We start from the raw sequence: 13,757 nt of genomic DNA, 5'->3' as shown, positions 1-13,757 counted from the left end.
GACTTTGAGCATCAGTGTCGATTAATGGAAGTCCCGGAAAGGGACCGAGTCCGACATCTGGTGGGGCTCTTAGAGGGTGGAGCTGCCGCAGCCTATAGAGCTATGGACCCTCAAAGGAACTGTGAGTATGCGGAGATTAAACGGACTATTCTAGAACATTATGCGGTTACCCCAGACACTTACAGGACTCAGTTCCGTACTTTAGCCTGTGATGAGGAAGTGTCTTTCAAGATGTATGCCCACAGACTCAAACAAATATGTCATCGCTGGCTGGAGGCAGAAGAGGCGTTAACCTGGGAGACCTTCCTCCAGGTTATCCTAAAAGAGCAGTTTTACTTCAAGTGCCCTGCTGAGATCCGGGAATGGGTGCGTGAGAGGAGACCAGCCACTGTGGAGGAAGCTGCAGCTCTAGCTGATGAGGCTCTCACCATCAAGCCTCAGTGGAGGGTTCTGTTGGAGGATGGAGAGAGGCCTACCAGCTCCACAACACCGGTGGCCCCCTGTTCTTCTGTCCCCATTGTTCCCCGTTCCTCTAAGCCACCACCTCATGCTGATACCCGTGTAAATGTGCCTCCAGTTGCTTCTACTGCGTTTTCTGGAATACGACAAGGAGAGGAAGTAGCAGAGCGCAAGTGTTATGGTTGTGGGCATCCGGGGCATCTGCAGGCCTCATGCCCAGCCAGCCCACGGAGGAGTCATCCTCAAAACCCTACAGCACCTTCAGGTGGGGGCCGGCCTCCAGGTTCCCTTACCCCTCACCCAAGAGGACGCCTTGGATGGAGTGAGACCCAGCACAGATGCTATCGATGTGGACAGCCGGGGCATCTGCAAGCCTCCTGCCCAGCTGTTCAAATGAGGATTAATCCTGTACCCAGTCGTATTATTAATTATGTACAGCCAAGTGCCATGGAGGACGACGTGTCATCACTACGTGAGGACTGGCCTTGTGCCTCACCCACCCATGTTGCACCACTAGGAGTTTATGGTGTGCGACCTGCAGCTATGACGACTTCTGCTCATCGAGGTAAGCACTTGCAGGAGGTCGTGCTGGATGGACAGAGACCTATTGGATTTTGTGACTCAGGGGCTTTCCTCACACTGGCTGATCCCCGAGTGGTTCGGCCTGAGGCAATCCATAGAGGACCTGGGATTGTCATTGAACTGGCTGGTGGACAATGGAGGACTATTCCCACAGCCACTGTGGATCTGAACTTTGGTTTTGGGGTCAGGCGATGTGTGGTTGGGGTGATGGGTGGTCTGCCTGCAGATGTTCTCCTGGGCAATGATGTGGGAGAGCTACGATGCCAATTCGTGGCTGCATGAAGCCACATGTAAGTTACGCTCTGCCTCTGTGTACTTAACCAGTGACCTGTAGAGGTCCCTGGTACGTACACAAATTGGGAGGGGAAGGGATTGTCATGATATGTACTTTTGCCCTGTCCTGTATTTGAATAATATGCCATTTGATGTATGTAACTGTTCTCTGGTTTCTATTAGCTGTAATTTATGTATTTTCTTGTGCTGGGAGTTCACCTGTAACAATATGTCTCCTTCCCCCAATACTTGCAGCGCTAAGCTCTAATGTAATTAAACTTTGTCAACATCACTAGTGGAGGAATAGCCATTCTTCCTCACAGCAGGTGGCTAGTCAAATGTACATACTACATAGATTAAGCGGAGCCCACCAGTCTAGAATCTCCTGGTGGACCCAACCATTGAATAGAAGGTGTGACCCCTACCCCCATTCATGGGCGGATCCCAGGAGCTCAGACAATCCATTCTTATTTTGAGATCAGATGTGAGTTGATCCTTGAAGGAGAAGGAGTGGGGATTCTTAGCTGAGGCAAGACCCCACGCCCATCTGGAACTGCGGAAGCGAACGGGGCGAGACTTGAGCTGAGGACATATCTCGTCGTTCGTGAGATTGTTTTGGGATCCCTTGGACTAATTGTGGATTCTGTAGATCTACCTGCATGTGTTGTTCCAGCGTTCTTGATAATAAATCTGTGGAATCATCCCTTGGCCTGTTGTCCCTTCTTGCTCTGCCGTAAACCCCGTCACAAACTTTACATTGCTTTTGGGATCACATTTATCTGGCGCACTGTGATGAGCACTTGCTGTGGGGTTTCCATCTAAATCTCAAAATAATATGATTCATATGAAACCCTCCGGGGATTCATTCACAATAATGAGGCATCTGAGTTACCCTGGACTGTCTGGCCTCTGTTCAGCAGTGTCCTTGTATTCAGAAGTGCACAAAACTGTGGACAAACGCCACCAGATCATAGGTCAGACGGCATCCACAGTGCCTCCATCTGCTTCATTATATGAAATCTTCTGCTGGGGATTCCATCTGAATCAAAGATTTGCATGTAAACCCTGATATAAGCTCTCAATGTAGAGCGCAGGATAAATGTGCGCCTTGACTTACTGCCATCTTTGGGAGGCATAATGAACAAATCAACAGCAAGTGAAGAATTTGTTTTATTTTTTACGCCGTTCCTTGTGCTGTACAAGTGATAAGATGACTTTATTCTTCGGGTCGGTGCTATTACAGCAATGCCAGATTTAGGCTTGTTTTTTGCTTGACGAACTAATGTTGTTGATACTATTTTCGGTCAGATGATATTTTTATTGGTAGCATTTTGGAGACAACATTTTTTGATCACTTTCTATTTCGATTTTTGGGAGGCAGGATAAACAAAAAACAGCAATTCAGGAATTTTTTTTTGTTTTCTTCTTATTTTATTTCGCATGTGTTAAAATTTATAGCAGCTTTATTCTTCTGGTCAGTAGGAGTACAGCGATATTTCACACAATAAAAACTTTTTCAGAAAAAAATATATTTTTGCATCTCTGTATTCTGAGAGCTATAACTTTTTGTTTTTTTCCATTAATAGAGCTGTGTAAGGTGGATTGTTTTTTGCAGGACAAGATGATGTTTTCACCTATACTATTTTCATTTACATTTGTCTTTTGGATCGCGTTTTACTTCACTTTTTTCCAGCGTTATGATAAAAAGCGATGTTTGCCACATTATTATTTTTTTTACAGTTTGTTCTAAACGCAGCAATGACAAATATGCATACCAAATATGCATACTTTTTTTTTTTTTTTTTTTACATAAAAATGTGTATTTATTAGTGTAATTTTTTTAATTATTATTTTTTGGACAATTTTTTTTACATTTATGGGACTTTCAGTTTTTTCACTTTGATGGCTGGTATAACGAATTGATTTTCCCTAGCTTGGTGACCCGGGGGTCGTCATAATGACCCCGGGTCATCATGGCAACCATTGGGCGCCTGCGAAGACTCACTCTCCATCGCAGCATTTAGTGGGTTAAATAGCCAGGGGTGTTGCTGGCACTGTCCCTGGCTGTTAGTGCAGAGCTTGGCCACTAGTAGTGCCGAGCTCCTACACTGACCTGACATGGTGTGCGATCACAGCCCTGTGTGGGGAACGATGGCATGGGTCTCCGCACCTCTTCCTGTGCCGCTCAGCTGTCACTGCCAGCTGTCGCACTGAACTGTCACTGCGTATTTATACACAGTGACTGTTTAAATATATGACGGACATAGCATGATGTGGGAACTGTTACCCACTCCTGAAGTACTATGTATGTCGTTAGTCTTAGAGAGGTTAATGGGATAGACACACAAACAACATTTATTATCTTTGCAGAGTCTTGATGATAAATTATTACTGGAGATATATGTCAGAATTTATGACAATGATGGATAGTCATGCAATGCACTTGAACTTATCTCAGTTATTTACATACACATTGAAAGGAGCAGTAGTACACATATATGATCAGCTGTCACGTGATCAATAGGGTTCTCACAGTAATACATTTTTCACCTATCCTGTAAATAGGTGAACAATGTTGTGTGACCCAACCCGTGTAATACTGCTACCTATCTAATCAAAGATAATTCCCAGAGTTCACATGCTGCAAAACCTGAAAGATCCCATACACTAAACTAACGTAGTCTGAATCCACCGATATTGGCTGGATGAGCAGAAATCCTAGCTTGTTTCCTGATTTTCATTTTCATCCAACATCATAGGCATTTCCGATGGCTGATTTTGTTGTTGAAGAGTTAAGCTGCTGCCAGACTCCTCTGGCAGCAGCTTACTCACAGGAGTGCTGAGGATTCCTGTGTATGGGGGATTCAGAAGAAAAAAAGTAAAAAAGGGAATTATAGTGTTAACAAAAATACATTTTACCAGTGCTGTAATTCAGATGTTCTTTAGCGGGCTAAAACTAAATGTGTATCTTGAATAGAAAAGAAGAATAAAGTGATTCTTTTGTTTTATATATTCTTTGGATCATCTTGTGGTTTTAGCTGAAAAAAAATCCTACAAATACCACTCCAAATCAATCAGCCTGGTCTAATGTGAGTATAAGGCCGGGATCACACACAGCGAGATACGGCCGAGTCTCGCAAGTTAAAACCAAGCTCTGGCACCGGCACTCCAGAGCGGAGCGTCCGGCCGCATAGCAATACATGGAGCCGCACGCTCCGCTCCGGAGTGCCGGTGCCAGAGCTTGGTTTTAACCTGAGAGACTCGGCCGTATCTCGCTGTAGTGTGACTCTGGCCTTACATTTCCCTTCAGGAATGAGTTTGTAGCAGTAGTGCCATAATTAGATGTTAGGGGCTTGTAAAGAAAGGTTCACATTTAAAAATGGCAGCAGAGACAAAAATGTATCTTTCAGATAAATATTCAGATTTAAATCCAACTTGACTAAATCTTGAATATGAAATCTATTTTTTTTTGTCTTGAAGGAAAATATGCCAATCAAACAGCCTTGGCAGACAACTCCGATTCCAAAAATAAAATGTGTTTCTAATAGAAACATCTTCTATTGTAACAACTGCTTCATACAGTAGACTTTTACGTATTACAGCTGTTTTTTCTAGATTCCGATTTCAGCAATCTCACTTGGTTTGTGGTCTCACTTATTGTTATGTTCATGATAGTGTGTCAAGGTTGGACTTTTCGTTTCAAATTTTTTGATGAAATGTGCATAATTTGCGAAAAGGATTGTAATGAGCCTGTTCTTAAAAAAAAAAAAAAAAAAAGATTACTGGAAAGTAAAATCAGCTCTATTTACCCCATGCCACTCCAGTGCTGTCTCTCTATTGCTCCTATGGAGACTTTGGTGATTTGCTGCATTATTGATATCACATCTACAGCATGTGACCACTGTCAACAATTGCTGGGATCAATAACGACACTGAGTTAGATGGCTGATTGGCTGCAATGATCAGGTACTGTAGGCATGGTGTCAACCTTTGGGCTATGCTACTGTGAAAGTAGAAAATCTATTGGAGAGAGCATGCCAATAACCTGCAAATATGGGGTTAATCTGCAGGTCAAAAGCGTTCTAAACCTATCTGATGCCCACACTTAGACCCCAGCTACCGGGAGGACATTAAATCTTTTCCTCCCAGCAGTGTTCGAGTTTCAGTTATGGGGGTGGCGTTTGCGTGGGTTCAGGAGGATCAGCATTAGAGTCAGCTGTCTGACAGGGTTGCGGACATATTTATAAATGCTACTTCCATATACGCTGCTCTCACAATATATTATATTGTTCAGTGTTCTTTCATCACAAAGACAGTAGAAAGAGATCTTACTATTTGTATCTGTAGTTCTGGCTTTAGATACACACATTGAAAGACTTGTGAAGTCATAGCTATTAATGGAAGACTAGTTATTAGAGATGAGCAGATTTTTTGAAATATGAACTCGCAGGCTGTGCCGACTTTTACCCAAAAATTTAACTTTCAGCGAATAAATTGGACAAGGTTCTAAAAACTACTCTTATTGCCCAGAAAATAAATGTTTAAAACTCTGAGGTCTCATAGGTGTATATAGAACTCCTTTTGTACTACTTACTGCAAACACAGCATTATTAGGCTGCCATCACACTAGCAGTATTTGGTCAGTATTTTACATCAGTATTTGTAAATATGATGCACAACTCAATATATATAAAGAATCATAATTTTATTAGAAGAAAATTATAAAATGAATAATGCAGGGAATAAAAGAAACGGTAGATAAAATACAGAATGTCACAGAATATCTGTAAATTGGCACACCATATAAAATAGCAAATGTATTCAAGACTACGTAGAAAATTACATTACAACATTTATTACTGTGTGGACAATACAGCCATTAAAATCTCTCATGTTGAATAACCACATTAGATAATCCCAAACCTATGATAGGGTAATGGTACGCAGGGTGAATAAATTAATATATAGAGTAATATGTAAAGTGCTGTGCATACCAGAATAAATATATAAATAATATCACCCTTAAATAAATATATATCGTAAGTATAAAGAAATACTCCTGAAAAGTGTCATAGTGCCATCAATATGTAACGAGATAGAGTGGAATACCAACCAATATGAGAGCCCGTGAGAGCCTGGACCTGCCCAACGCGCGTTTTGCCTGAGCTTTGACGAGGGAAAAAGCTCAGGCGATACGTGCGTCGGGCAGGTCCAGGCTCTCACAGGCTCTCATACTGGTTGGTATTCCACTCTAGCTTGCCAAAATGGTATAATTAAAATTGTCTGCTCAGCATGCAAAAAATAAGCCCTCACTTAACCCAAGATCACGAAAAATGGAGACGCTATGGTATCGGAAAATGGCAATTTATTTTTTTTTAACAAAGTTTGGAATTTTTTTCCACCACTTAGATAAAAAGAACCTAGACATGTTTGATGTCTTTGAACTCATAATGACCTGGACAATCATAATGGCAGGTCAGTTTTAGCATTTAGTGAACCTAGTAAAAAAGCCAAACAAAAACAAGTGTGGGATTGCACTTTGTTGCAATTTCACCGCACTTGGAATTTTTTCCCATTTTCAAGTAAACAACATGTTAAAACCAATTGTGTTGTTCAAAAGTACAGCTCATCCTGCAAAAAACAAGCTTTCACATGGCCATATTGATGGAAAAATAAAAAAGTTATGACTCTGGGAAGTAGGGGAGCGAAAAAGCAAAACCAAAAAAGATCCGGGGGTGAAGAGGTTAAACACAGGTGATGGAAACAAAAGAAGTCAAACCATGGCTTTATCACAAATGCTGGTGCTATGCAGGGTCATATCCCAAAAGCAAGCACCTGCAATGGGCTGCTGAGTTTGGGTGACATGTACTGGTGTAATATTGTTCTATTAGGCTGTGTTTACGGGTGGAATTGGCCCAAAAACGTTAGGGAATCCTTACGCCAGCAAAGTCAATGAGAATCCTGAATTGCTGTGCACATGAACAGTATTTTTACTCTCAGGAATTCTGCTGCTTTTAAATCTGCAGCATGTAAATTCTTTATGCGTTTTTGCCGGGTTTTTTTCATGCACTGACTTCAATTGAGTCAATGAAATACACATCGAAAACACAGGTATAAAATTGTTTGTGGATTTCCTGCGAATTTGCTGATTTTTTTCTTGAATTTCTATAGATTTACTATGGTGTTTCCCATGCTGTCATCTGTGTAATAGCACGAGAAACACCGGCATCTCTGATCGGTGGTAAGATTGTTACCACCGGTCAGACCGCTGGTGGGTTACACTATCAGATGTCAGCACGACCACGCAGCTGTGACTGTGACCCATGATAACAAAAACTTACTGACAATCACAAGTGTCAGCTGATGAGGGACTACTACTCCCTTGAGCCTATGCCTGCTGTTGCTGATCACACAACTATGGTGGACCGCGTTTTTATGCACGCCTAAAAGACGGATACCGCCGGATCACAGATCCTAAGGCGTTCACAGTGCTTCCATCTGCCTCATTATATGGAATCTTCTGCAGGTGGTTCTGTCTGAATCACGTATTTCAGAGTTTTACTTGGAAACCCTGGTATAACTGCTCAGTGTAGACTGCAGGATAAATGTGCGCCGAGCCTTACTGCGATATTTGGGAGGCAGAATGATCAAATCCACAGCATGTGAAGAATTTGTTTTGTTTTTTTTGCGGTTCCTCGTGCAGTATAAGTGATTAGGCAACTTTATTCTTTGGGTCTGTGTGATTACATGGATAACAGGTTTATATCCCTTTTTTTATGTTTGGCACACACTAAAAGATGCTTTTTTTTGCAATAAGAAGTTTTGCATCGCCTTATTTTGAGAGCTATAATTCTTCCATATTTTGGCCCACATAGTCATGTGAGGTCTTGTTTTTTGTGGGACAAGCTGGCTTTTTTATTGGTACCGTTTTCGGGCACATGACAATTTTTGATTGCTTTCTATTCCAAGGCAGAATGAACAAAAACCAGCAATTCAGGAATTGCATTGTTTTGTTTTTTTTCTCTGTTCTGCATGTGGTAAAATTGATAAGTCAGTTTTATTCTCCAGGTCACTACAATTACAGAGATGCCACTTTTTTTATGTTTTGGTGCTTTTACACAATAAAAACTTTTATAGAAAAAATAATTATTTTGCATTTCTTTATTCTGAGAGTTATAACTTTTTTTATTTTTCCGCTGATGGAGCTGTATGGTGGCTTGTTTTTTGCAGGACAAGATGTTATTTTCAGTGATTCTATTTTTATTTACATTCATCTTTTTGATCGCTGTTTATTCCACTTTTTCCAAGTGGTATGATGATAAAGCATAGTTTGCTACATTTTTTTTTATGGCGTTCACTGCAGGGGTTTACTATTGTAGCATGGGTCCCGCACCTCTTCCCGTGCCTCCCAGCTGAATTATCACGCAGTGATAGTTTAAATGCATGATGGACACAGTCCGTCCTGGTGCGGGAACTAAGGGTACCGTCACACTAAGCGACGCTGCAGCGATACCGACAACGATGTCGATCGCTGCAGTGTCGCTGTTTGGTCGCTGGAGAGCTGTCACACAGACAGCTCTCCAGCAACCAACGATCCCGAGGTCCCCGGTAACCAGGGTAAACATCGGGTTACTAAGCGCAGGGCCGCGCTTAGTAACCTGATGTTTACCCTGGTTACCAGCGTAAACGTTAAAAAAACAATCACTACATACTTACCTTCAGCTGTCTGTCCTCCGGCGCTCTGCTTTCCTCTGCACTGTCAGCGCCGGTCAGCCGGAAAGCAAAGCGGTGACGTCACGGCTCTGCTTTCCGGCTGGCCGGCGCTGACACAGGATGCAGGAGGAGTGCAGAGAAGCACAGCGCCGGGGACAGACAGCTGAAGGTAAGTATGTAGTGTTTGTTTTTTTAACGTTTACGCTGGTAACCAGGGTAAACATTGGGTTACTAAGCGCGGCTCTGCGCTTAGTAACCCGATGTTTACCCTGATTACCAGTGAAGACATCGCTGGATCGGCGTCACACACGCCGATTCAGCGATGTCTGCGGGAGGTCCAGCGACGAAATAAAGTTCTGGACTTTCCCCAGCAACCAACGATCTCCCAGCAGGGGCCTGATCGTTGGTCGCTGTCACACATAACGATTTCCTTAACGATATCGTTGCTACGTCACAAAAAGCAACGATATCGTTAACGATATCGTTATGTGTGAAGGTACCTTAACACCCGGCCATTATGGACTGTGTCCATCATTGGACATTAAGGGGTTAAATATGCATGTTGGATTTTATCATACCTTTATCTGTTGAAAGCGTTAAGTCGAAGGAGCATCTATATTAGAAACAGTGAACTACGATAGCATTATTTGAAACTTATGGAATGGACACTTTTGTCTCTAAATTAAAATATTTTTACATGTGTTAATTGTTAGGCAAGGGCCAGACTTCCATATATTTTCTCATTCAAGAGAATCGGATTGATTATGTTAATCACAGTCTGATCAATCTTTGGTCAGAGTTTGATCAGAGTGTGATCATTGTGAAATTCTATTTTCTCAATGAGGAGAAGATAGAGGAAAAAAGTATTCATCTTCATTCTGTCAGTCCATAGATGTCTTCCAAGTGTAGTCAGATGTTTTGCACAGACTCATTGACTTGTATGGTCGAGTGCTGTTTGATAATTGGATCAAAATCAAGCATATGCCATTTTTTCCTCTGAAAGCCTTTGTCTGAGGAAAGAATTGGACATGTGCACGGCCCCATAGAATAACATTGGTTCAAATGCGATCTGATGTTTTGTCGGATAGGAGAGGGGTTGGAGAGAGAAGGAGGGAATTTAAAGGGAACCTGTCACCCCGTTTTTTCAGTACGAGATAAAAATACTGTTAAATAGGGCCTGAGCTGTGCGTTACTATAGTGTATTTTGTGTACCCTGATTCCCCCACCTATGCTGCCGAAATAACTTACCAAAGTCGCCGTTTTCGCCTGTCAATCAGGCTGGTCAGGTCATATGAGCGTGGCGACATCTCTGTTTCTTCCCCCAGATCTTGCATATCTTTCCGTTGGTGGCGTAGTGGTTTGCGTATGCCCATCTTCTGAATCCACTGGGCAGGAGAAGAAAAAACGCGAGATCTGCGCTATTTCTCTGGTGATCTGTGGGGGCGGCCATCTTCCTGAGGCCGTGCGTGCACATATGGAGTCCTCTGCTGCCCGGGGCTTCAGGAAAATGGCCGCGGGATGCCGCGCGTGCTCAGATGGAGATCGCGGCGGCCATTTTCCTGAAGCCGAGATGCGAACTCAGGCCCTATTTAACAGTATTTTTATCTCGTACTGAAAAAACGGGGTGACAGGTTCCCTTTAACCTCTTAACTTCCAGGGGTATTTCTGTTTTTGCTTTTCTGTTTTTTGCTTCCCTTCTTCTCAGAACCATAACCTTTTTTTTTTTATTTTTCTGTCAGTATAGCCAAGGGAGAGCTTTTTTTTTTTTTTACTTTTGAAAGATACCATTGGTTTTACCATATCGTGTACTGGAAAATGGGAAAAAATTCTATGTGTGGTTAAATTACAAAATAAGTGCAATTCCACAGTTGTTTTTTTTTTAAGTAAATGCTAAAACTGATCTGCCACTATAATTCCCCAGATCATTACAAGTTCATAGATACCAAACTTGTCTAGGTACTTTTTTTATTTAGGTGTTATAACCCTCCCCAAACTAATTGTCATTTTCTGAGACTTGTAGTGTCTCCATTTTTCAGGAACTTGGGCTGGGTGAGGGCTTATTTTTGCAAGCCGAGCTGACATTTGTATTGATACCATTTTGTGATAGTTAGGCCGGCTTCACACTTGCGAGTTTTACGGACTTAAGAGCGCAGAAACTACGTCCGTAAAACCCGCAAAACATACGGCACAATTATTCTCTATGCACCTGCTCCTATCTGCCGTATTAAACTGATCAGTATTATACGGCTTTCTACGGCCGTTGAAAATCGCAGCATGCTGCGTTTGTCACCGTATTGCGCAAATAAAACGTCAATGAAAGTCTATGGAAGCCCCAAAAATACGGATCACACACGGACCAGCAGTGTGACTTGCGAGAAATATGCAGCGGTGTTAGTGAGAAAGGCCGGTTATTCATTGCGGTGTACATTAAAATCACACTGACAGCTTCCAGTAGAATAGGTAGAATAAATGTGTACACATAGAATAGGTGTATATATATATATATATATATATATATATATATATATATATATATATATATATATATATATGTCAGTGAGACACATATATATATGTATATATATATATATATTAATATTTCTTCCAGCGCTAGACAGCTTTAAAGCCGGTAATTCAATTACCGGCTTTTGCTTTCTCCTTCCTAAACCCGACATGATATGAGACCTGGTTTACATACAGTAAACCATCTCATATCACCATTTTTTTGCATATTCCACACTACTAATGTTAGTAGTGTGTATATGCAATAGTTGGCCGTTCTAGCTAGTAAATTAAGGGGTTAAATGGCGGAAAAAATTGGCGTGGGCTCCCGCACAATTTTCTCCGCCAGAGTAGTAAAGCCAGTGACTGAGGGCAGATATTAATAGCCTGGAGAGGGTCCATGGTTATTGGCCCCCCTGTTATGAACAGGTGATTCAGAACCACAATGGACCTAGTGGTTAAGAGCACACAAAGTGACCTGATAGTTACTAACATAGGACGAGCTCTGAGACGTGGGAACTCTGCTGACCGCAATCCCTAATCCTATCATACCACACTAGAGGTAGCCGTGGATTGCGCCTAACGCTCCCTATGCAACTCGGCACAGCCTGAGAAACTAACTAGCCCTGAAGATAGAAAAATAAGCCTACCTTGCCTCAGAGAAATTCGCCAAAGGAAAAGGCAGCCCCCCACATATAATGACTGTGAGTTAAGATGAAAATACAAACACAGAGATTAAATAGATTTAGCAAAGTGAGGCCCGACTTACTGAATAGACCGAGGATAGGAAAGATAGCTGTGCGGTCAACACAAAAACCTACAAACAACCACGCAGAGGGGCAAAAAGACCCTCCGCACCGACTAACGGTACGGATGTGCTCCCTCTGCGTCTCAGAGCTTCCAGCAAGCAAGAAAAACCAATATAGCAAGCTGGACAGAAAATATAGCAAACAAAAGTAACACAAGCAGAACTTAGCGTATGCAGGGCAGACAGGCCACAGGAACGATCCAGGAGAGAGCCAGACCAATACTGGAACATTGACTGGAGGCCAGGAACAAAGAACTAGGTGGAGTTAAATAGAGCAGCACCTAACGACTTAACCTCGTCACCTGAGGAAGGAAACTCAGAAGCCGCAGCCCCACTCACATCCACCAGCGGAAGCTCATAGACAGAACCAGCCGAAGAACCACTCATGACCACAGGAGGGAGCTTGACCACAGAATTCACAACAGTACCCCCCCCTTGAGGAGGGGTCACCGAACCCTCACCAGAGCCCCCAGGCCGACCAGGATGGGCCAAATGAAAGGCACGAACCAGATCGGCAGCATGAACATCAGAGGCAAAGACCCAGGAATTATCTTCCTGACCATATCCCTTCCACTTAACCAGGTACTGAAGTTTCCGTCTCGAAATACGAGAATCCAAAATCTTCTCCACTATATACTCCAACTCCCCCTCAACCAAAACCGGGGCAGGAGGATCAACGGATGGAACCACAGGTGCCACGTATCTCCGCAACAATGACCTATGGAATACGTTATGGAGGGAAAAAGAAGCTGGAAGGGTCAAACGAAAAGACACAGGATTAAGAACCTCAGAAATCCTATACGGACCAATGAAACGAGGCTTAAACTTAGGAGAGGAAACTTTCATAGGAATATAACGAGATGACAACCAAACCAAATCCCCAACACGAAGTCGGGGACCCACACAGCACCTGCGGTTAGCGAAACGTTGAGCCTTCTCCTGAGACAATGTCAAATTGTCCACCACATGAGTCCAAATCTGCTGCAACCTATCCACCACAGTATCCACACCAGGACAGTCAGAAGACTCAACCTGCCCTGAAGAGAAACGAGGATGGAAACCAGAATTGCAGAAAAACGGCGAAACCAAAGTAGCTGAGCTGGCCCGATTATTAAGGGCGAACTCAGCCAAAGGCAAAAAAGACACCCAATCATCCTGATCGGCAGAAACAAAACATCTCAGATATGTTTCCAAGGTCTGATTGGTTCGTTCAGTCTGGCCATTTGTCTGAGGATGGAAAGCCGAGGAAAAAGACAAATCAATGCCCATCCTAGCACAAAAGGCTCGCCAAAACCTCGAAACAAACTGGGAACCTCTGTCAGAAACGATGTTCTCCGGAATGCCATGTAAACGAACCACATGCTGGAAGAACAATGGTACCAAATCAGAGGAGGAAGGCAATTTAGACAAGGGTACCAAA

At 42.8% G+C, this 13,757-nt stretch overlaps 1 protein-coding gene across 1 annotated transcript in view; it reads left to right on the top strand.

Annotated features, from left to right (window-relative positions):
- Positions 1-13,757, top strand: part of UNC13C (unc-13 homolog C) — a 1,145,854-nt gene that overhangs the window by 200,553 nt on the left and 931,544 nt on the right. The window lies entirely within an intron of this gene.

The sequence above is a fragment of the Ranitomeya imitator genome, chromosome 4 (assembly GCF_032444005.1).
Source record: "Ranitomeya imitator isolate aRanImi1 chromosome 4, aRanImi1.pri, whole genome shotgun sequence".
Lineage (NCBI taxonomy): Eukaryota > Metazoa > Chordata > Amphibia > Anura > Dendrobatidae > Ranitomeya > Ranitomeya imitator.
This window is presented reverse-complemented; position numbering and strand designations above follow the sequence as displayed.